Source organism: Pristis pectinata, chromosome 37 (genome assembly GCF_009764475.1).
Source record: "Pristis pectinata isolate sPriPec2 chromosome 37, sPriPec2.1.pri, whole genome shotgun sequence".
Classification (NCBI taxonomy): domain Eukaryota; kingdom Metazoa; phylum Chordata; class Chondrichthyes; order Rhinopristiformes; family Pristidae; genus Pristis; species Pristis pectinata.
In genome coordinates, this window is record NC_067440.1 from 11,839,973 (window position 1) to 11,865,913 (window position 25,941).

The 25,941-nt window shown below is 38.5% G+C and overlaps 1 long non-coding RNA gene across 1 annotated transcript; it reads left to right on the forward strand.

Annotated features, from left to right (window-relative positions):
- Positions 1-25,619, forward strand: LOC127586681 (uncharacterized). Its single transcript, XR_007958716.1, has 4 exons — positions 1-144; positions 1,665-1,699; positions 23,681-23,767; positions 24,842-25,619. It is a non-coding gene; the product is annotated as an uncharacterized LOC127586681 (long non-coding RNA).
- The last annotated feature ends 322 nt before the right edge of the window (positions 25,620-25,941 follow it).

Genomic DNA, 25,941 nt, shown 5'->3' on the forward strand with positions numbered 1-25,941 from the left:
ATTTTAGGTAGGAAGGTTTCTGGGGGGCGAATCAGGAACAAAAAAAGGTTCGAATTTGCCAGGTAGACTTTTCCGAGGTGGGGAAAATGCTTTTCAATGTTTTTTGGCTTTGAAATGTTGGAGCTCGACGAGGTTACAGGCAGAGTGAGTTGTTTTTTATATCAGAGTCTTTTGGTAGTGGTCACAGTGCATGCTCAGGGCCATCCGCATCAGGGTTTAAGAAGGGGGTAAAAAGGCTATTTTCGGGTTCGAAAATAATTTCTTTTTGTCATGTTTATGATTGTTGAAGTTTAAAGTAGATTATCTGTACAAAAAGGAGTATAAATTTTCACCAATTGATAATTTTTCAGGCTTTTTCGAATCCTCACTGTTTTTGCACCCTTACTGTGCAGCCTGATGCAACTCACTAGCTCCATTGCTGCTGACGTTTCAAGATTTTTTTCCCGAAAATATTCAGAATAATTCATAGGGGGTTTATTGTAGCAGAATGATAAAACATGGCATTTGGGGGAAAAATATACTTTTTATTGCAGTATTTCTTTCTGACGACTCCTTGGGGGGATGAAAGCTTTATTAGTGAAAAACATGTTTAATTTTCGTTCAATTAAATTATAATGAATATACCTTTTGGGTGCATTAGTGAAATCTGTTAGAATCTTAACCCTAATAAAGGCCTAAACTGGAGCTTTTTTAAATGAGAAAAATTGGGACGACTGGTACAAGGCATAAATAAGTGAGAAAGATTTCTGATTTATATGTAAAGAGAATGAAAGTTTGGGACTGATTATTAAATATCGTTTTTTTTAAAAAATAGATTAATATTGGACATTAGCTAAAAATTACAGAATTTTGTTGGGGCGTGGCAGTTCCTTAAATACTGCATTATAACTTAGAATTGTATTGTAGGTTAATTTTAATGAGTAATTTCATTAGAATTACCTGCATAACTTGAATTTCAATCGTTTTTGGGAATAATTTAAAGTTTTTTCCCTCAATTTTGTATTTTTTTCTCTCCTCTCCAAAAAGGACTTGTTTTCAATGCATTTTTCGTATTTAATTTTAACCAACAATATAAAAACGAATGAATATTTACAGTCGCCTGGCCAATAGTAACTTAACGTTCTTTTTGAGGCGTTTATTTGAGGCTATATTTTTGGCTTGAGTGTTGGATGCATAAAGTGACTTATGATAAGGCAGACATTTGCTGAACCGCCATTTTGTCTAAAGCAGCAGATCTGCCAGGTTCAGCAGACCTCTAGCTCTACCCTGTTAGTGCACAAGATTAGTACGTTGTTTTAAAAAGTCGTATTTTTTAATTTATAATTTTTTTGCCAATTTTTTTTTTAATCCTAGAAGCTGCTCGTGTCTTTTTCCTTTTTGTTTCGCTATTGGGATATTTTTCATCTTGGTGCAATTTGTTTTGAATAGAAAAATTGTCCGATTAATCGATTAGTGTTGATGAATAACTATGTTGAATTTATTTGCCTTTTTTATTGCTCTGTTTCAGTAGGTAAAATGGTATTTTTGTGTCTGGTTTGTATTGTCGACTAATCCACATTGTTTAAACTTTATTTTAACCTTCATTTCTGATTTTTGTATTTTAAATTGCGTTTAGGTGACAAAATCACTGAAAATTAACAGCTGTTTTTCTTTCTTCCTCATAGTGCTCTTCCTAGTACTTCAGTGTTTGAATATACAGGTGGGTCCCTTCCATCCTTCTCTTATTAGTAATTTGTAATTAAAGTGAAAAATATTTAACAATTGCCAAAACTACCCTCTTCACATTTGCTTTTCCTATAAGTGCCGTCTTGTAATCATTGTAAGTTCTGGATCATCTTTGAGTGTATTTTTTCCCCTCCGAATTGACATCTATTTTTGCTCCTACATGTTAAGTGTTTGCCACAATTGTTCAAAATAATTACTTAATCCTGAACCTGTTGCTAAACTTGATCAATTGCATCAGTCTTCTTTTGATTTTAATCCTGTGATTCATAAATTTTAATCAAAGTGCAGGAGGTTCTAACTCCATGTGAATATTCATTCACTGTTCTGTTCAGTAGGTAACATTTAATAGCATAAAAGTCTTGCACTACATCCTAAAAGTGCAACTTTCTGGGGAGAAAAAAATCCAAAGTTCCTTATAACTTTCCTGCTCCTAAAGAGTAGTGCTAGAAGGAATGGTTTCATCAACTGTATTTGACAAATAACTTATTGATGTATTTATAAGATTTCACAAAATCTAGGCATTCATTGAAACGTTTGAAGTATACCTGAGAGAATTGATTCTGTCTAATTAAGAACAACAGAAATCAATTTATCTGAATGCAGCAGATAGTTGGTGTGTTATTCGAGTCTCAAGGCCACTGAAAAAAAATATGGGACCTTCCATGTGATAGTAAGAATCTGTCATTACCCACTGATCTATTTTGGGTGAAACCTATTCACTAATCATTAAAGTTCTGAGTTTGATGAGATGGGGACATTTGCTTAATGACAGACTTTGAACCTAACTATTGACATTTCATTCATTTATGGTATTATTCTGCTCAATCTCTCATGCTGTTTATATCTATTTAATTCTGCACTGAAGCAGCATTTTGTATGGTATGATATAGAACATGTATATATGAAAATGTGTGTATGCATGCATCACTTTGTTCTTTTACAGTCCTTCAGCATGAGTGAGACAACTCTTGGGCTCGCTGCCTCCATCAACTACTCTTGGTTGCTGTACAGGGGGCAGAACAGGCTCACCTGCAAGGTGGAGAGTTAGACTCACTGAGGATTTTGGGTTATTTTTGAATCAACATCCCTCCACATAATTTGACCCTTGCTTATGTTGTAGCACTTTAGAGTGTAGAAATTCTGAAGACTATTCATAATTTTTTTATTAGTATGTTGCTTCTTAGAAGGAAACCCCTAAAACAACACAGAGGAGAAAAAACAAACAAAACCTTGCCTGGTAAATCTGGCAGTTGGGAATGGAAACTAGTGTTTTTGTGTGTCAGAGTACGAGAGAAACAAAGTGACTTTCTGAACCTCAAAGTATTTAGGAATATTCTGGTAAGGACTTATAGCTGTCCCCAAGTTAGTACTTGATTCCTTTTGAGCCAATCTACAGTGTTTTGTTTTTTTTAAAAAAAAAATGTAACATTTACTTTATTATGTAAATTGTATTTCTGGAAATCTAATAATTCACATTAAGTTGTTGTATCTCTTTTAAAAAAAAACAAGTTATGCTGTCCTTCCCATTAATATACTCTCTCTGGATCAGTCATCTTTTTTTTCAGGAAAATAAGAGCATTTCTTTTATTTAAAAAAAATTATTGAAGGTTTATCGGCATTCAGCATCCTGATCACATGGAGATTTCGTTGCCAAGATCTTGGGGCCAAGATACAAGTATCTTCCATCAAAATATCCATGTCTGGATTATAGTACTCTTCATCAATTGATGAACTTGTTTTTATCACAGGCAGTGGTCAATACTTAGACAAATGTCTTCCATTCAGCTCGAAGGGAGCTGCACAAGACATTTTATATATTTAAAATACACTACAATTTGGGTCTCTACTAATAGTAGATGCCAGCTTAATTCCCCTAACCTAAATTTTCTTCAAGTTTTCTATTGAAAGCCATCATAACTTCAAATTTGTTTCCTGCTAATTTAAGGCAGGGAAAGCAATTGGGTACTTCTGCCAGATGGTCGCATTGTACGTTCAAGAGGTATAATTTTTAGCAAGGTTGGCTTACATGGTGATATCTACAGTGAGCACACAATTCCAGATTTGCTGTGATCTGAATTGGTTCTCATGGACAAACTCTGCTTGCTTGAAATCTGAGTGTTTCATCACTACTAAATCTTTGTAAGGGGTAACCATGAATGGTTCACTGTAGTTGACATGAATGGACATCATGGGTATATTTTGATTTTTTTTATACACTTAAACATTCTCTAAACACATACCATTTATCTGGTTCTGGAGCAAGAACTTCATTTTTCTATTTCAGCTTCTAGTTCTTTCCATTACCATTGTTAGTTTACCAAGCAAATGAGCCAATTAAAGTTTTCTGGGCTGCAATGATTTATCACGATGAGTACAAAAGTAGAGTGGCATGGATAATGCTTTTCTCTGATTTTGTTTTTATCTTGCCCACCCTAACCCCCAGTCTCTACTTATTTAAATTGAATTGCTATTGACCACTTATCCAAATAACTTATTTCCACATGTGTATGTCAGTAATTGCATTTTCTTTGTAATCCGTGGCATGCCATAAAAGCAGATGATTTTTTGGGAACAGGAAAATATCAGTTATTAAATGAAACAATGGCATTTTAATAATAAACCTGCTTTCATCGTTGTGTCCCTCACTTTCCCCAGAAAGCAACAACATTGTCTCTAACATCATCCAGTGTTATCATTTGTTTCAATGGCTTTTTCCCAAATTACAAAAGTGCAGAACCAACATGCAGCATCAGATTAGGCAGTCCATCAAGCCCGCCCTACATCTGCAGTGACAGGAGAATCGTCCCTCAACACCTCGTCCCCTCCTCTTTTCCTCACCTCCATCCCCAACTCTGCATGTGATCTTCTTGGAGGGACATTGAGAATATTGAGCTTTAAATGGACATGAGAAAATGAGACTTAGTCATTTTTACTGTGTTCCCTGTTTACTTCAACCATTTACTCAGATTAAATTCATCACTCCCTTCAAATTCTTGAAAGTTGCATTCTACCAAATGACATTAAATCAAAAGTAATAATTATACTAAACAGTTTATATTTGCAGTCTCCCCTTTTAATTATAGAAGAAGTTGTGTAGCAAAAAGTTCTTTCTTGTATTAGAATGAGTTCCTGATCTCTTGAATAGAGTCTTGTGGTAAACCACTATTCATCAAATGGCAATTCATTGCACTTTAAACTGCAAGAGTGTTTCAGGGTAAGTAAATGTTTATTTTTTAAAGTCTATGTTAAATCCAGCCCATTAGGTCTACTTTCTCAGAGGGAAAAAATGCACAACTTTTTTGGCATAACTGACAGATTTATTTCAAATCATTTTTTTCATTAAACAGTCAAGTCCAGTGCTCTATATGTAGCATACCTATGTGGTCATTTGTTTAGGTAAATTGTCATATTTTTCAATACAAAAAATTGGGAAGAACTTTTTTCCAAATGATCCTGTGCACTTATTGAATCTGTGAATACAGATCTAAGTGCAACTATAGTCATTTCGTTACTAAATTTGTATACTAAGTTTTGTAGTGGGGGTTTATTTATCTATGTTCAAAGCCACTTGAGTGTAGCCAAGCATTGAGACAGAATGCACAGATTTGCTTCCAATGTTTTTTGATGTGCCACTAGCCACCAACTAGTAAACCCACCAAATCTTTTTTTACTTGGAGATTGTGCAGCCAAATCTAGAATGATCTGAAGAAGAAACCAGGTTATACATTTGTGGAGTGTATATATCCTGAATAAAGATGATCAAGCTACTGGTTGTTCATAGTTATGCCTTGTTCTGACTCAGGACCATAAGAATGCTGTATTTTAGCTGTTGTGTTAATTTTATTATCGTATCTGAAAACTGAGACTAAACTTGGCAGCCATGGATGTGCTCTCCTTTTTCTCAGCTTCAGGGTGAGAATTTGATTCACTTGTAGATGAAAAACTTCCTTTTCAGGTGCCTATGGATCCACTGTTCTGAAATGCAATACCAGAAGAAGGAATATTATTGTCACACCACTGACCGGCAAGGCTTCTTGGGCCTAATGAGTCATTAAGTAAAGGATACCAGTCCAAAAATTGCTAGAAACTTTTTTTTAGGTTATGAGAGCTGGGCCCCGAGGTCAGATTCAGAATCACAGCTCTAAGTAAAACCAATTTGCATTGAATTAATTGGAATTCACATTTGTTTACTTGATTTTCAAGTTTTTATTTTGCAGATTGGAAGCCATTTCTGTGTTTGGCTTAACTTAAATCAGTGTAGTAATTTATTGAACTTTTAGAGCTTTATCAAACACTTCGCTTCCTTTGTAGAGTCTTTGAGCCCTTTCTCTCTAAGATTTGAAGTGTAATTGACAATATCTATTGTGCAGTGGATAACAGGATGTCTTTGGAATTGACACAATTTTCCTTGTGTTTATCCTTTGGTCAGTGAGCTACAGCTGTATGAAACTACTTAGATTGAGGAAAAAATGATCTTTTTTCTCAATCTAAGTACTTGGGGAAAATCAATTCAGTGGATTTCACTTGATTACAAAACTTTTAACTCGAGCCTTCATTTCAAAAATAATAATGGAATGTTTTGTTAGCTGTCCTTATGTAGAGTATGGTCTGCAGCATGAATTTATAGTTTATCTAGCATGGTATCTTTGTTGATAAAGTTCTCCATGGACTGCAGATCAAAGTTACTAGAATAGGCAGCTCCTTGCTGCAGAGTTAACATAAGAGAAGACATAAGGTATTGGTTCCTTTTCTTCCCTCCAGTGCAGATGTTCTCAGCTTTATCACAAACCAGTCCCATTTCCAGGGCAAGACACAAACTGTGAGAGACATCCTAATCTCACAAACCGCATATTGACTGTTCTGTGTGAAAGCTCCCCCTTGCCCCCACACCTCCCCTACCAGTTCCACAATCTAGCATAAAAAACAGAAAATTCTGGAAATACTTAGCAGGTCAGGCAGCTTCTATTGAGGGAGAAACAGATATTCAAGTCAATGACTTCTCCCTGGTATAGTCCTATCATTTCTTTACCTAAATGTGGTTATTGTCTTCATATTCACTCCTCTTCCTCAATTCCTCAGACTTTTTTTCTAAACAGTTGCCCTTCCCACTTTATCTTCAAGATCACATTCATCTTTTGCTAAAGTTCTCAGTTTATTTTGTACATTAAAATCTTGCTGCTATTCCCTTGGTAACTCATAGGTTTGATGACCTAACCTTCTATATTCACTTCATCTTATCTACTTCCACTGAATTCTTTGCTGTGAATTTCTCACTTTCATGATCCACATGATGGATTACTCTCAATAATATTATACAGGATTAATGGAATTTTCTTACTCACACCCTTCTCCCCTTTCCCATTCACCCATTTTCTTCATGCCAACTAAACATGCTTTCATTTTCCACCCAGGATTGAAGCTCTTTTTCAATCTCAATTCAAATTCCATTATTTCCCTTTGGCCTACTGTCCTGAATGATATTTAGTGCTGCTGTTGCCCCTCGTAAGTTTTCATGTGTCTCCCATTAATCGGATCTAATCTAGTAAAACTGATGTGGAATCTGCGGGTAGCAATGTCTAATGGATCTTGAATCTGACCACTGTGGTAGTTCACCGCCAGATCGCTGAAACATTTATTCTCTTTCCCAGTTAAATTTCCTAATGCAGCAAAATTACCCGGTAGATTGGAAATAAATACATTCCCAGTTGTACCACCTATTGCCCCTCCCTGGGCTCCACATGACATCCCAATTATTGACCACTGTATTTATTTCTGTCCCCTGCTGCCTTCATCCCTGCCCTCTATAATATGGCTGATAACATTACACCATTCCAAACTCCTCTTTTGAACAGCTCAGTCCCCTTTGGGCCTGAGGTTGCTAATGTCCCACCACTCTGTTACCCAGCAGTCTGAATTTTACTGTGCTAAAAGCAGAAATAGCTTCTGTCACAGATACTAGTGGCATTATCTTATGGCAATTGCCATTCCTCCTCATCTGCATGTTTTCAATGCTGTTCATCATTTTTAGGTCATGCACTTTGGTAAGAAGAATCAAACGGCAAACTATTATCTAAATGAAGAGAGATCACAAGTGACTTGTCATGAATCGTAAAAAGTTAGCAGGCAGGTACAGCAAGTGGTTAAGAAGGCAAATGACATATTGACCTTTATTGAAAGGGGATTGAAGATTAGAATTGGGGAAATATTGTTATAATTGTACTGGGTGTTGGTGAGGCCACGGGGAGTATTGTATAAAGTTTTGCCCAGCCCCGATATTTAAGGTAAGATCGGAGGCAGCACAAGAGTGATTCAGTAGGCAAATTCTTTTGTTGAGAGTATTGTGGCTAAAAAATAGTTGGATCTGTACTCTATGGATATAAGAAGAATGAGGGGTGATTTTATTGAAACACAGGATCCTGAAGGAGCATGACAGGGTAGATGTACAGACGTTTCCACTAGTAGGAGAATCCTGAATGAGTTACAAGATGAGGCAGTCATTTAAAATTGAGGTGCACAGGAAGTTTGTCTCATTGAGAATTGTGGATCCCTGGAATTCTCTATCCCAGAGGTTTGTGAAGGCTAGATCATTGGAGGTATTTAAAGAGGAGATATATAAACTAAGGCAGATCAGGGAATCAGGAGGTTATGGGGAAAATGCCACCAGAGAGGAGTTGAAGCCTGGGGCAGATCAGCTATGATCATATTGAATGGCGGGGTTGGTTTGAGGGTCCAGATGGCCTCCAGCTCCTTGTTTCTTTTGGAGAAAAAAAGTACAATATAAACTAAGCCAAACTCAGCCTTTTCAATTGCCTTTTAAATCCACCCGCTTTCCTGAATATCATATCAGGTTAGGTGTGATGTTATTGCTTGATCACAGCTGAGTATTCTTAATTTTTGCTTTAATAGCATCTTTGCAATATTCTGCCTCTGCCTCACTCTTTCCACTGCAGTATGATCAGAAGCTTGATCTCCTGACAGATATCCTCATTTTCACATTCACTAATCCCCTTCGCTCAGAATGTGACCACCTGTACCTAATCTCTTTTACCTAAAGCCTTACTTGGCTCCATCAGGTAGCTGTTGCCAACAAATACATTTCAAGATCGCTATCCTCAAATACCAGTATGATCTTTAATGAAGCGCTAATGCCAGTCAATTTCCTGGACTCATCATTCATTTTTTTCTAAAAAGTGTGATTCTGTTCATTAACTAGTGATTACAATCACTTTGGGACATTTGACTGCAACAGTTGCTTCCTATAGCGTCAGCTGTTTTTCTTCCCCCCAGCTGCTCTCTGTACTGTTGAATTCTGTTTCTTTGTAGTTATTTGTTCCTAAATGACTTGCAGCTCTTATGGTGTGATTTTTGCATTGCTAATGATTTATGATTTTCTCTTTTCCATCCTCTCTCCTTCTGTACTTCAGACAGATTTTTCTATTTTGTTTAGCTGCCATTTTGGGGTTCTGGCAGTCTCCCTTGCAATGCATTCCAGGCAGAACTTTTTCTTTACTCATTTCCTGTTCAACTGTACCTTCATTCGTGTAAAACTTTTAGTTGCCTTCATAGTCTATGAAGGTCTGTTTGGTGATTGACAGTCTTTAAAAAAGAGAAAATAAACCACCTCGCAAATAATGTTGGTTTAAGGTTGCGGTAGTTGTTGAGTTTTTGTTTGTATTATTTTAGTAATCCTTTTAAACAGCAGAGTGCCTTCCAGATTGTGCAGTAGGGTGTGACCAGCTCGTGTCTGGAAGCCACTTCCACTTGCAAGGACGTCAAAGATGATTTCTTTCTGACTTGGAAAGGCTTGAGGATCCACCTTCCACACACTGTAATCCAATCCACAGGGAGTGGTATGTAGGAAGGCAGCAATCTGAACACCATTCTTTTAATTCATCCACTTTTATACATACGTTCCCAAATTTTGAGGTAGTCTCTGAATCTAACACAACTTATTTCAGTAATGACTGTATGTTTTGCTTGGAGCTTGAGCAATCTGTGCTCAGGCACTCTGATAGCTCTGCTCAGTGCTCAAAACACTCAAGTCACTAATTGTGAACTGTTTTAATTCTCCAAAGATAGTATTCTGTCTGAGGCAAGGCAAATGACGTTTTGCACCTGATAATTTCTAACTTTGCTTCAGTGACTCATCTTAGCTCTGTTAGGTTGAAATTGACATGCATCAGTGTTGATCTTTAATAAATACAATTGACGATCACTTTTTGAACATGAAGCATAGACCGCTGTGATAAATATTGAAAACTTGTCCTAGAATGTGTTCATCTTCAAAATACTTTTAGTTCATCTTATTATATGGCCAGTAATGACCTGGAGTGCATACAAAATTATGAGGAGCATAAATAGGGTAGAAAGGAGGAAACTATCTCCCATAGCACAGGTGTCTAAAATTATAGGGTAAGGGGTAAGAGCTTAGAGGGGAAGAACTTTTTCATCCACAGTATGTTGGGAATCTGGAGCACACTGCCTCAGTGGATAGTGGAGGTAGATACTCTCACAGCATTTAAGATGAACATGCGAATTGCCAAGGCATAGAAGATTTACGGACCAAGTGCTGGTAAATGGGATAGGTATAGATTGAGATTGAGTATTTGCTGGTCGGCGTGGACATGGTCCACTGTAGGTCCTGTTTCTGTCCTCTGACTCTGTGACTATCACTCTAAGCTTTGGCAAGTGTGTGGATATTGTAACTTGTATGGTTCCCTTTTGCCCAACATTAAAACCATACTTTGAATGGCAAATGATAAGAAGAATTCAATATATCACTCATTGACAAAGAGCATATTTTAGATAGCACTTAACATGGGTAAAGTTGAGGATCATCTAGAATTTGGAAAGTGCAGCTAAGTCTCTAATGCTTCCAGAGTCCCCTGAGGTTAGTGACTGACTTAAAGAGAACCTACCTAGGGGAGCTGAGTAAATCACAATGGATTTTTATCACTCAGATTTTTCCCAATTGGGGCATAATCTGTGGGGAAAACAAGGATATCAGGTGTAAATGTTAGTTTGCCATTTGTGGAACTTCAGTCTATTTTTTGTATGTAGCAAAACTTGTTGCTTATACTTCACCCATTGGCGATGACATCATTAAGGTTTGATGCAATTGTGTCTGATTCGTTCTTGCTTTCAACCTACTTGCTGAGATGCTGGTGGTTCTCTGGATCCAAATTTTCAAAACAAATCTCACCCAAGTTTGAAATGTTGGGATATTGCTTAAGATGGTCTGTTGATGCACAAGCAGAGGAGGTTTGTATATGTTTCCTTGGATTCCCTTCAAAATGGATCTTTTGTAGACTCAAAATGGATTTTTTTAATTAACTATTCAGATTCATTTTGGGAGCCCCCCCACCCTTCTTCCAATCTAAGGAAAATAGAACACCCAGTTAACCCGTGCCTATTGGGAAGCCAGTTGGGAGAAGGATTCAAACAATTGGTTATCTGTGTTTATGGGAGACCTGAAAAGTTGTGCATGTCCTTGATTGCTTCATTATTTTACATAAAACTTGAATGAGAAGCAAAACAAACAGCATTGAAGTTTTTAGGATTGTTTGATTCCTCTAAGTTTACATTCTTTTCAAAGAACTTGTTAATTGCTCCCTTCAGTAACACGCTTATTGCAACTTGTTTGATTCAGTTTTGCTCAACACTGAATATATCAAAGTCATTCTTTTGACTTTTTTTTATCATTTTCCATCCAATATATCATTCATTGACAAAGAGCATCTTTTAGATGGCATTTAACATGGGTAAAGCAAAGGATCATCTAGAATTTGGAAAGTTAATGGTTTCCTACAGAGTAGAATATATGGCAGTCAGTGCATTGAGTAATGTGCCCTTCACCTTGTGTGAATTCCTAGTAGGATCCACCAGAATATGTTGTATTTTTGCAGTTATTATTGCTACGAAACCATCGCGGATTCTATTCACGCTATATACAAAGCTTTATTAATGCTTGCTTGTTCAAATTAATCTGAAGGTACAAGCCCTTAACCAAAACACTACTTGTGTCCTTTGAGGTTAACAAAGAAAAACGAATATTAAAAGTTTCTTCCTATGCAGTTAAGAGGTGTATTTAGCTGGAGAGTCTTAAATGCCAAAATGTTAAGCAGATAGGTGGGAAAGTAGTACCTTCTGCTAGTCTTGTTTGGTCTTTATCATAATTAAGAAGTCATGCTTCATTGGGAATAAGAAGAGCAGGGAAAAAATATTACCAAATATCTTGCCAATCCTGTAGGGGTATACTTTTGAAAAAGTTTTTAAAACTAGTTTGTGATTTAACAAACTTTTGTTTTCCAAAGTCTTGGGATCTGCTTAAAACTCCTACCAAATCAGGGTTTATTCACTTGGACTATTTCTGACACCTCTCTCTCTTCTCTGGGTCTCTGTCTTCATCTCAGGATACAAACTATCCACTGACATTTACGATAAACCCAACGACATCCGCAGCTACCTAGACTACACCTCCTCTCACCCTGTCCCTTGTCAGGGCACCATCCCTGTCAGTTTTTCCTTTTTCTGGAAACGTGGCTTTCCCTCTACTGTGGTTGATGGAGCCCTCACCCTTGTCTCCATTTCCTGCACTTCTGTCTTGGGGCAGGTGGGGTGAGAGCAGAAGGGAGATGGAGTTCCTTTGGCCCTTGCCTTTCACCCTACCAGCATTTTCATTCAGCAAATCATTCTCTGTCATTTCTGCCAGCTGCAATGTGATCCCACCACCAGTATTATCTTCCCCTCCCCACCCCTTTCTGATTCTGTAGGGACCACTCTCTCATGACTCCCTGGTTTGTTCATCCCTCCTCACCCATCCCTCTCCAACCCCAGGCTCTTTTCCCTGCAACTGTGGGAGGTGCAACACCTGTCCCTACACCTCTCCACTCATCACCGAAACAGTCCTTCAAGTTGAGGCACAGATTCGCATGCAGCTCCTCCAACCTTGCCTATTGCATTAGGTGCTCTCAGTATGGCCTCCTCTACATCGATAATACCAAGTACAGACTGGGCAAATGCTTTGCTGAACCTCCTCTGTTGCTTTCTCTCTCCTGCTGATTTGCCGTGGTTGTCATGCACACTGTCTTCTTTCCAACCCAGCCTCCTGTTACCCAGTTTCTTTCCCTTCCTCCACCTAGTTCCATCTGCCTATCACCTACACACTCTACCCACTTGATTCTCTATCCCCTGAGACCCCAACACCCCATTGTTCCCTTTTGCCCAGTATCCCTCCCTTATCTGGCTCCACTCAACACCTTCCTTACCAGATTCCATAATCTGCAGCCCTTTGTTGCCTCAACTATCACCTCCCAGCCTCGATCACCATCTCCAACCCTCCCTTCCCCATGTGGCTCCATCTGCCCATCAACCCCTCCTCACCTGGATCCACCTATCACTTGCCAGCTCTTGCCCCCCACACCGTTTATATTGGATATCTCCCCTTTACATGTTCATTCCTATTGCAGGGTCTCAGCCTAAAACATCAACTATCCATTTCCCTCCACAGATGCAGCCTAACCTGCTGACTTCCTCCAGCAGTTTGATTTTTGTTCCAGGTACCAGTATGTGCAGTCTCTTGTGTCTCTAGATATTAATGTATTGTTATATGTGCAAGTATTAAAGGAATACCAAATTCTGTCTCAAAACAGTGGATGTGCTAAACTGAGGAAAAGTGCAGGACTATGGAATGGGGTTAGTGGGGGCATCAAGAGCCAAATGACAGGTTTGTAATATATCCTAAATAGAAATAGTCTCGGAAGAAGCAGAAAGTGTTATTGGTGCACTTCTTAAAAAGTTCCATCCAAAATAGAAAAGGCCATAGGGACATCAAACAGGATGCTAACTGTCCCTTGATTGCCACTTGCAGATTTGTAGCAAGGCTCCTGGATAGTTCAAATTCTCCGGGATATTATGTTGACAATGTGAGATATAAGTTTACTGAAAATAAAAAACTGCAAAGTGTAGTGCAAGTAACTTCAGACTACATTTGTTCTATATTTCATGTTTAGCATTCTCCAGCTTTGTGACTGGTAATTTAAGTAAATATAATTGGTGTTTTTGATTAATTGATGCCTCCAGGGTTCAATTAATTGAGCACAATGCTGAGAGAGCAGTAGTGCTCTCTTGCTGTTATGAATTATTCCAGATATCATTTGCAAACAAAATATTTTTAACTTCAATTCCTGCTGCAGAAAGGAGTGCAATAAATTAACTTTATTTTTTTAAATACTTTATGGGGGCAATATCTGGGTGTTTTGTTACATGTTCGAAGTTGGTCAGCGGTGCAATTCTGACCTCCAAATTATACATGCGTGTGGGGTGCACGTTAACGGATAGTTGGATTGTCTACTTTTCTGTTGTCTGCATTGCACAGTCTGGCATGGAACACGTCTGTATTTACAGGAAAAGCTAACTTTACTGCAAAATACTTGGTACAACATTTGCATCTTGGTTGCTGTTGTTAAAGTAAACTATTTCTGGTCAGTCTCTCATGTTCAGCCTGAACATGATTTGTTAATTAAAGTCTTTCTTTAAAGACACAGCAGCTTTTTGCCAGGGTATCCTACTCTGTAGATGTATTCTACCATAGTTCTTTATTCATTCTAAGTTGTAAATTGTTCTAAGTTACAGTGTATTCAGTTTGAAGTGCAATAAGCATGGTCCAGTGTACACAATAAAAGTAAGGATCACAAGAACACAAGATAAATTAAGCCACCAGACCCCACAAGCCATTCAGTATGATCATGGCCTCAACTCATGAATCCTCACAAATGAATCAACCATTAGCTACGTACAACCTTACCAATAGCCTGGTTCTGGAGATTCAGCCTTTTACTTCCTGGCTACTAGATATTATTGTCCACTACACTTTTTTTGTGAATCTATAACTTTGTGATCTTCTGTGAGCTACTGAGACCATTCCAATCATCATCTTTGGTGAATCCATCAGTTTTTTTATGCCAGTTTGTTTTCCACTTAGGATCACCCCAGTGGAATCAGAATGGGAAATTGTATGTCTGATGTTACCTGTAGGTCAAAGAAAATTGCTCAAAGATGGATTTGAGGAATCCATGGGTTAGGCAAGATGTGTGATTGAGTTTAAATTGTAAAACTGGCAGGGAAGCCAACTACACAATTAATTGCTTCAAGTCATGGGTTAGGGGCAAGCATTTGGGATTTCCTTTCGTTAAAAATCCAATTTGTGCCCCATATACTTAAATTCAAAAAGTTTGCTTTTTTTTTTGTTTCAAGGGTGGACCTCAAGTGCATAATATGGAAGAAGTGCTGATATTTCTGGTCTGTGAATTGAATAAGCATTACTGGAGAATGGTTCATCAAGTTGTTTTTTGATTGTTTTTCAAATAATATTAACAAATCTCAGCTTCAATTCTGAATACAGTGCAGAAAGGGTGGACGTAAGTTTCATTAAATCCAGGTAGTTCTACTTTTATGGTTTGGTCTCTGCAATTGGTAGATTCATGGGTTGTTTCACCACCCCTACTTGCTCCATTAGAATCATAAAAATTTTCTTACCATAGAAATAGATTGTTCTTCTGAAAGGCAGTATACTTGTACAATGCCCATAACATGGTGAAATCTGCCTTGGGGCTTCATAGAAATGTTATCCAACAAAATTGCCCCTGATCTATGTGGGATAACCAAATGCTTGGAAGAAAAGAAGGTGGAGAGGTTAAGGAAAAGAATTCCACAGCTTGGGGCCTTGGCTGCTGAATTTGTGGCCATCACCATTGGAGCAATAAAATTTGGGCTGCTCAAGAACTCAGAATTGGAGGTTTACAGGCCTGTTACAGGAGGATTGTGGGCTTGGAAGACATTACAGAGACCGGCAAGGCTGTAGAGGGTTCTGAAGACAAAGTATTTGTCAACTTAGTGCCTAAAGTAGATCAGTAAACGACTTTGTTTTATGTGCACTAGCTCACACAGAGCTAAGCATGAGCTGAAGTTTACACTGTACTATAAAGGGAAGGATGGCCAGGAGCTCACTGGATTCGAGTTCAGAAATAAGAGATAGAAAAGGTTTCAGCAGCAGATGAGCAGAGCTAGGAACAAACTTGGGCAATGATGTAGTGGGTATGAGGCTGGAAGTTCATCCTTGTGTCAGATACACCACTGAGATTGCAAACAGTCTGCTTCAACATCATAGTTGCTAGAGACAGAGGTGGAATTGAGGAACGGGGTTGCAGTACAAACCAAAAACAATGGCTTTGAACCTCTCGATATTTAACTCAAGTGTGTCATCTGCGCATGTGTACAAGCAGATGCTGAGGTTTTGCATGATGCTGTAAGAAATTGTGGAGAAGCTGGGGAGTGATCCTTGGAGATACTGAAGGTGACGACAGTAGAGTAGAAAGATCAACCACTGCAGGTGATCCTCTGGATTGAACCACAGTGATTTTATTACTGGTGATGAAGTTAAATTGTTACTTAGGTTGTCTAGGTTGTGAATGTCAATGGCAAGATAATGAGATGCCCAAGATTAAGAAAACCACAGGACAATATTATAGAAGATGGTTAGAAAATAACGTTGAAGTATGAAGTTAAGGTCTATAGTATCACATTGTTTGCAAAGGAATAGTGAAGAGTTTGATGGTTCCTATGAACAATTAGTTTACTTTTTGTGCTGTAACATTCTGTGATTCCTCTGCAGAGACGTAAAAAATGTGTGAGTATGTGAAAATAATAGAGTAAATAAACAATTCTAACTTTTGGGGGCCAAAAACCCCTTTTTCAATTCATGCGCTGTCTCCTTACTCTCTGTAATTAAATATATTGAGCTTCATGAAAGGTAATTTGAAATTAATATCTTAAAGTTTGCTTAGTGCATTTTGTTAATATAGAAACTATCAAATTACAACCGGGATTCAATAGTAAATAGATCCTTTATCTAGGATCTGTTATTGGAACTTCATTTTCAATAAGCAGCTGATAATACAGGTCTTTTTAGGTAAAAGACCTAATAAAACTTGGAAAACACATTGGAATAGTGGGTGAGGTTGGGGGAATTCTCTTTCATGAAGTCAGTTGAGTGGAATGCCTGGGTCGCTGGTGCATCCCAGGCAATCTCTTTCTATTTTTGACTTCACAGTAAAAGGTAAACCATTAAAGAAGAAAAACACATAGAAAATACTTAGGGGCAGCAGCACCCTGCATAAAGCAGAAGAGTAAATTGACAGGCAAGTTTACAACTCATACTTGTAATGAACATTCAAGGCAAAGGGAAGTTGAACAACAGTCATGTTGGAAAGTTCACCCAGACCAAAAATAGTCCAAAGCAAAAAAACAAACTGCTTGGAGGAACTCAGTGGGTTGAACAGCATCTATGGGAGGAAAGGAATTGTCATCATTTTGGATCAAGACCCTGCATTAGGACTGAGAATAGAAAGGGAAGATGTACATCATTTGTGGTCTCATGTCTCCAAAAGAAATCTTGAGCTTAGTCAAGGAGCGTGTTGAGGAGAATAATGGCAGACCTATATTGATTCCATTTTTGGTAGATGGTTTGAGACCGGGACTTGCAAGTATTAACATTTGAACACAGTCAGAAAAGACAAAGTGATGGAATGAGTACTTGGAGATGGGCATTGTGGTGAGTGTTAAATACTAAAGGAAAACACTCCAACAGTAGAAAAGTGTCAGGCCTCTTCTCTCCATTCAGAGAATCACCAGCTGTGCAAAGTAGAAATGATAACAGGGAGCCACTATATATGAAGTTGTGTTTTAGGTTTCAGACAATTCAGTGAGATGCTTCACCTCAAGATTTGAGAAACCTCTTTCACCAGTCTTCTCTTGCAGACATTCCAAATGTCAGTAGACCCTAGATACAGACCTTAGATGCAACTTGTGATCATGGGTAGGCAATCTCATGGATTGTGGAACCTTGAAATCTAATCCTGTTTTATAAGATCCACGTGTACATTAGGGACTGGGGTAGTAATGGGAAATGGAAATTTTTGCCAACAAGCCTATCACAGGATTATTGGAACTACATTCTGACTTGAATACTGAGATTAACCATTGCCACACAAATTAGACATTCAGGTCTATGTGCAATGCATTGCATTTCAATCACCACTGAGTCACCTTAAAAATGCCTTAAGATGCATATTTGTAATAGTTGGCAATTGTGTAGATTGTGCAGAACTTCTAAGAAATAGAATCAGGAGTAGTTCAAATGGCCTGCACTGTTGTTTAGTAAGATTATGGCTGTCATTTCAGTTTTGGACACTTTCCCCAAAACTCTTGATATCCCTATGGGACAAAAATCTATCTTGATCTTATATACACAAGAGTACTGGGATGGAGAATTCCAAAGATTCACCGTGAGAGGAAATTCCTCCTCATCTCTTAAATGAACAAATCCTTCTTCAGAAACAATGCCACCTAGTTCTAGATTTTCCCCTCCTCTCATTGTCCACCTTGCTGACATATACAAAACTTCCTGTGACATTAGAGGTGGTCTTTGGACAGGCGCTACCATTAACTACATGATTTGACAATCCCATTAGTGAAGTGACGATGTGTTCTTATGAAAAATAACTGGAGAGATTGCAGTATACTTTAGCAATTCAAATAACGTCATTAAAGCAAGTAGTTTGTTGACTCATTTGAGCCCTGTCACTGAATTCTAAGCAGTAACTCTGCCAAACATCCCAACTGCTTTCCCATTGTGCAGAATGAAGGCAGCTTTTCTCCTTAACTCTTGCCAACTGTGAACATTACAAGATATTGACATGAGCTGGAATCTTGCAATGTATTGGGGATTTAATCAGATCTTTATTGTATGTCGTGCCTAATAAACTTGCCTATAAGTGCAAAAGGAATATTGTGTTTGCCTTGCCATCAGTTACTGAAGGAAGATGAATTCCCAGTGGCTGTCCAGATAACTGGTGACATAGTCAATTGTTGTGTTCCAAACCTATCAGTTTAATACATTAGGCAAGTCTTCTTTCCAGCATCCAGGCTGTTTGTGAACATTGTCTTGTGTTTAATTTGTAATTTATTTAAGATTAACCTCCAATATTGTTTTGGGGAAAGGGCCAAAAATTAATCATTTCACTAAGCTTTTTTTTACTGCGTTTTAGAGCTTGTGTAATATGGCAGTAAAATAACTGAAATGTAGGGGCAGTTTTGTTATTAAAATAGTTTTATGTTGTCAAAATAGTTGAATTATTTGTTGCATTTTCATTTTCTTTCATTCCCTATTCTGTTTGTATTTTAGCATTGGGCTTACCAGATTACCACCAGTAAATCTGATTCTGATTATTTTACACTTATCCCAAATATTTTGAAAATCACTACATATTTACTGTGCTGCTTCCGTTTCAAAGTTTACTCTCAAACAGCAGGCTTGTGGAAGAAGTTAGTTTTTTCCCCTTTCCACATGGCTGCTCTTTCCTGCTCAACCACTGTGAGCAAGTGATTTACTTTGCTGCATTGCTACCAACCAGTTGTCTGTAGGTGTGGTAACTCACCATATATTTTTGTGTGTTTCAAGTGGTAGCCAGTTTGGGTAGAGTTAACACTGGATACCAACCATCATGAAACAGATGAACTAAGGCTGCAGATGAACTGCCACATTGAACTGAACTTGGTATTACCCAGAATCTATTTGAGGATGGGTTTTCATCAGTCTTACCTGACATGGTGCACAGCAATACATACTCTTATTCATCAGTACAAACTTGCACAAGTAGAACACTCCCCACTAACCCTTGTATCCTCCCCCAGCACACTCAACCCTCCCACTTGGTCAGCCACTGTTTTTGAGGCTGAGTGAGTGTCAATTAAATATTGCAGTTTTGTTGTTAAGAATTTGAAATGTAATAGCACCAAGCCAAGTATATGAACTTAAAGTGCAGATTGATGATGTTCTAGTGGAATGGCAAGGCAGGATAAAGAGCCTAATGCTGTTCCTATATTCATACTGCCTGTAACACAAGGAAATGGATATCAGGTGACCTCATTCTGCACCCAACCCCCAGCTTACCTGCCCTGGGAGAGGCTACCATTAGCTTCCTTAAGTGGAAAAAGAACTGTAGATGCTGGAAATCTAAAATGAAAACTGAAATCGCTGGAAATATTCAGCAGGTCAGGCCACATCTGTGGGAAGTAAAACAGAGTAAGTGTTTCGGGTTGGAGACCCTTTTTTCAGAATGCTCTCTGTCGACTGTGTTGCCCTTCTCACAGATGCGGCCTGACCTGCCATGTATTTCCAGCATTTTCTGTATCTGTGTTAGATGCTTTAATCTTGAGAGAGATTTAATCAGCAATGCCTGATTCCTAGTTTATCTAGTAGTCCCTGCTTCGACACACATGGGCAGCATTGCTCCTTTGGCCACAGATTTTAAATATAAGTGAAAATAAAATTCTCTGATATTTGGCTATCTGATCTGGACCAGTGGTCCTTGACTACAAACTGGAATGATTTCTGGTGAACTCGACCTTCTAGCTATAGGTCCACTGTCAAAATTTTCAGCAAGAACCAGGTATGCCTTCCAGGAACGGTTCCTCACTGGCATTGCCCCAAGCATCTACAGGCCTCCAAGGTGAGATTCCCATGGTTGATTCACTTTTGGAACTTCAGTGCTCACCAAAAGACCCAGCAGCAACTTGGATACCCACAGCCTTGGAATTGTGGTGTGAAGCTTTACTGTAACAACGCAGCACTACTGTGCTAAGGCTGACAGAAATCCTAGCAATGATTTGGTGACAGTACTTAATATACTGTTCAATAATTATAATAGCAATCAGCAGTTGTACCAACAATTTGTGCTTTGAAATGGCAGGGGAAGAGCTGTCATTTGGTGATCCATAGTGCGCTTAGGAACCTGGATTGCCTGAGTCAGAGAGAGGTGCTGTCACATGAAGAGAAGTAATGTTCTGTGAGTGATAAGTGGTAGTTGGTCCACAACCATTAATGAGGGAGAGCAAGTCTGCAGCAAAGGGGTTATTTCTTTTAATGCCATCTTTTAGAAACTCGGCAGTGATGGGGTTTGATTTTTGTAATCCGAGGTGTGGCTGCCAAATGATGCCATTGGCTTAATTTGAATTGTTTGAGTGATAGGGAAGAGAGCCACTTGTCTAGTCCCTGTCGTGATGTGGTGCAGTTGAAGACCCACCATTTTATTTTGTTGGTTAATCAAGTTTTGAGATGTGAGTATTGCTTGAAAGACCAGCATTTATTGACCATCTTTAATTGCCAATGGAATTGAACATCTGCAAATATCAGTGAACATCCCCTCTTCTGACCTTATGATGGAAGTTGATTGATGAAGCAGCTAAAGGTGGTTAGGACACTGCCCTGAAGGACTTCTCCAATGTTGTCCTGAAGCTGGCACGAATGACCTCCAACAGCCACAACTAGTTTCTTATTTTGGAGGTATGATTCCAGGCATAGTTTTTTTTCCCCACTTGATAACCATTGACTAGTTTTACCAGGTTTCCTTAAACCCACACCTGATCAAGTGCTGCTTTGATGTCAAGGGCAGTCATTCTCACTTTGCTTCTGGAACTCATCTCATTGGTCTATGTTTGGACTAATTTCCTAGCACTTCCTTTGGCTGCCTTAGAAAGGCTTTGAGCAAGTTCACGATCTCCACGAGACATCTTCACAAAGAAATCAAAGTGATTTGCCTGTCAACTCAGGTCATTTCTGGGTGATATCTAGTTTCATTTGGCAGAAGACTTGGTGTCAGTCAACACTCTTTCAGGGAGCAGTATTGCTTGTTGTTTGTTATAACTGAAAAAATAGCCGATTAAAAGACTCTTCTGCTTTGACATAACTGTTCCATAGGTTATAACAGTGACTGCAAATCAGTCATCTCAAAGGGTTGCAAAACGTGAAAAGTACGACAAAAGATTTGAGTTTCTTTGCTTTGTACTGCAGTTACAGTACTTTATGTCTTGGGAATTGTAGTGTTTGTGCTACTTGAATAAAATGTTTGGATCCTGTATAGGAAATTTTGGATAGGTAATTGATGGTTGGTGTGTACATGGTAGGCTGAATGGCCTGTTTCTGTGAATGAATGGTCTGTATATGATTGCTGGATTCAGCTGAAACAGCAGGCCTTTCTATCTCATGAGGTGCTGACTGCAATTTAATTTCCATCATTTCAACAAATAGTACTACTTGAAATAAGATATCACTGGGGGAAAATTGTTCAAACGCAAAGAATATCCTCAAAGAAAAAGTAGTATGACATTAATGACAACCTTTAATGTACCCAGAGTGAACCCTTTTGCAAGTTACAGAACAATCATTCAAATACTAAGTACAGCTCAGTCATGCCTGCAGTGATGGCATTGGTTAATGGTGAAGACTGCTATCTTATTCAGCCACTTTACAGTGTGTATTATATTGAAATGTGCAATGCACACATGCAGAGCTATGAATTCCATATCCAGGCTTCTGGATTGGATTATTCTTGCAATGTTTGCCCTTAATGTCCTTTAGGTAAGCCTATATTAATGTGGCAACGTTATCAAATACAGTAGATAGGCAAAAGCCCAGCACGGATGAGGTTTTAGGTGGAAATTGTTCAGACAGCGCTTTCTGGCTAGCATTACCAGACTTTTGTAATGCTGCCCTGAAGTTAATACTTCGCAGGTTTGGAAACCATTGCAAGTTACTATACTAATGTGTCTGTGACTGGTTTACAAGCTGGTGCACAAATTTGAATTTCTACCATCCCAGAGCCTTTGAAGGGAAGATTGGTTGGAGGAGCAAGTGGAAATTCTAATGAAACAGCTGGCCAAAATTATTTCACTGATGCCTGCTCAGCATCACAGCCATGTTCATACAAGGATCTGAACAGGATTCCACTTAGAGTGCCAAAATTCATACACACTCTGGGATCAACCCTCACTGTTATCTTCCTTGGATCATGAAGCAACTTACTCCATGGCAAATCAATAGTTTCCTGCTGGCAGATATGCTAGTGGAATTCCTGGGTGGAAGAGATTTCACTGAAAGTTTTGCTATTAAATTGGAAACAATTCTTATTTAAAGAGCATTAAATTTAACTAGTTGATCCATGGTACAGTCTAAAGGTTCACATTATTTTCTTTGTTGAAGATTTTATCTTGTCACTAAATATCTAACAGAATAAGATACCCGTGTGCATAGTTTTTGAGCCCATCTATGCAACTGTCTAAGCTTATGGATGTCAGTACACATTTAATTGGTGTTAGCAGACTGAATTGGTACTTATTGATAACTTGAGATGAAATGTGTTGTAATGCCTTCTGTGGTGCACTTTTAATCCTGTGTCAGGTTGGCTTAATTTTCCATCATTTCAATTGAGTGATAATTTTCTTTTATAGAAACAAGATGGCCACGGAATAGTTGACAGGAGTAGCAAGGTGTACCCGTTTCCTGTTCTATGAGAGAGACTGTACAATCTCTGTTCGATGCATAAGTTCTTCCATATCTGTTTATATTGTTAATTCTATGTGTATAAAATCATAGCATTCAACACAGTAATCTAACTTGCACTCTCTCAATCCTATGTGGTAAAAATATATCTTAATCTAGATCAGTGGTCATGATGCTATATTGTACGTTAGTGCACCAAGTGGTCTATCCAACCGGTCATAAATTCTCCAAACCATCTTGCCAGTTTTATACCTGGAAGTGCTCTGTTCAGAGTGAACTCATTGTATTATGCATTTCCTAACACTTCCCTGTCACCATTCTCGTTTGTTGTTTCGCTCAAAGCAGGAAATTGTAAGGTGAAAAGTAGGAAATGCGTAAAGTGAAAGCAAGTAGAAAGGTGAGGAACTAGGAAGGGCTTGAAAAAAGTACAATTTGTCTTCACCCACCCATCGGATTAACCCAGTTGATGACGAGACCTCCTTTGTCAGGATAATTGCTTTGATGTTATCTTCTCATGATTCCAATGAATAATTCCCTTCCCTTGTGTTTGTTTTCCAGGTTGGCAGTGTAGGTGCAGGAACCGAGCTACCCTCTTGTGGAGGTTGTGAAGATGCTGTCCAGATTGGTGACATTCTGCCCGACTCCGTAAGTAAAATATAAATAATTTTCATATCCAGCTGGTCAAAATTTGTAGGCAGTAGTCAGAAAACCACTGTCAGCTTGAGATAAGGTAGACACTATTGTTCCTTTCCCAATCCTGGTCAAAGTCTATCCCTTTTCTTCCAGTCTTCTGAAGGTGTCTGCATTCCTCACTATTGAGAGATGGGGAAAGGAACAGAAATATCTGAGGAAAAACAACATGCCCTGCAACAGTCTGCTTTTGTGCAGCTTGATTCCTGGTTCACAACTTCCAGAGGCTCTGATACCACCTTGTCTGTGCCAGGGTCCTTATTACCAGTCAAGTCAAGTTTATTGTCATATGCACAGGTGCAATGAAAAACTTATTTACAGCAGCATCATAGGCACATACAAAAAACTTAATTGCATAGCACAAGGATTGGAATACTTGAAGGTGAGTTGGTGAAGCAAATTGGCTAAGAAGCCAGATAAATCTCTGAAATGCATTGTCCTCTTGCCACACTTACTCCGGATTAGCTGCCAGTGGGAGGGCTGTCTTGTCCAGATTGGACATGGGTCAGTCAGTGGGGTCCTGCATGCTGAGCTTTCCTAGCATTTTCTGTGTTTGCTTCCAATTCCACCGTTACTCATGGGAATTTTAAAAAAGTCCCTCCCCATTTCAGGCGTTGAATTTTAGAGTATACAGACTGTGAGTAACACTATAACTCAGTTCAAAAAGTTATTAATGTAGGCTGCAATCCCCTGCCACAATTCACTCAGATTACTTCTTGGGATTCCTACTGCATGTGTTGAAAAAAAAAATCTGCATTTGTTGCCTGGGATTGACCATGGGTCCACTCTTGATTTCGATTATTAAACCTGTGCTTGAAGCTGGGGAAGGGAAAATATTGGAGCAGTAGTTTTATTTAAATGGGGCCTGTTCATTTGCTATAAAGAAGCTAGGGACACAGCGTGAATAACAGCACTCTTCATACGGTGGACATCTCCCGGCTGCACAGAGGCAATGGGCGCAGCAATTAATGAGAAATAATTATCACTTAATGAACTGTTGTTAAATATTATTTTCCCTCTTTGTTTCAGAGCGACCTGCTTGTAAAGGGAATTGCTGGATTCTCAATCTCTGCATATCCTTCATCCTAAAGTACCTGCATTCGCCACAGCAGCACATCATGGTTTGCATGCTTGTACTAAATATCCAAACCATTGTGTGCTGTTATGGGGAGTGTGGGAAAATCTGGCCAAGAGTGGGACTAAAAGGTAGTTTTTGGGGTTTGTACGGAATGAAAATGCTTTCCACCCTACAACTGGCTTTCTCCCTAATTGCTATCTAGTTTAAAAAAGACTTTTAGTTTCAAACATTATGAATATCATGCTGCTCAGGAATCCACCCAATTTATGTAACATTGAATTTTCTCTCATATTTAGACTTCCTTTCTTACTCATTCCATATCTTCCCCACACTCCCCTCTAATTTTTAACATTTTAATATCATCAGCAATTCTGAACTTTAGTTTCTTCTTGGTACCTTTTAACTATCTTTGAGTTCTTGTTGCATTGACAGTAAGAATCACTGCTCTAACATATTCTTAACTAATTCTTTCTCAGCATCTCATGTCCATGGACTGCCTTAATTCTTGGCAGGTTTTCAGAACCCATGTATAATTAACATTTAAACTTAATCTTTGCATTTTTCATCTGTGCTAGTTTTAAAAATAACTAGATTTCTAATTTGGTATTGGTTTGTCAGAATTGATATTAGCCAGAATGATATTGTTTTTTAATCTATCTTGATTCTCACTGCAAACTTAGATTGTTTGTTGGGCTCCAGATTCCATTTTCTAAGGCTCCATAGCATTTATTGCAAAACATTTCCCTGGGAGTTGAATAATAAAAGGCCAATGTAATTGTAATCCACATAGAGAATGATGCACAGGAAACGATGGAACTCGTGGCTTTACTTTACCTATAAATCTGACACTGCCTCTGTTGGTACTGCCTCTGGTAACATGAGAGAGCAGAAGTTTCTTGCAGTAGAAGACGGACATGACTGAAGAAGTTGTTTCTTCCTAACCTCCATCTTATTACAGGCCTCTCCTGCTGATCCTGTGTTGGTGAGGTATTCAGTGCTCTCAAGCGTTTCTGTATTGGACAGGTGTCTCGTTTGGACAGTGCTTGCACAA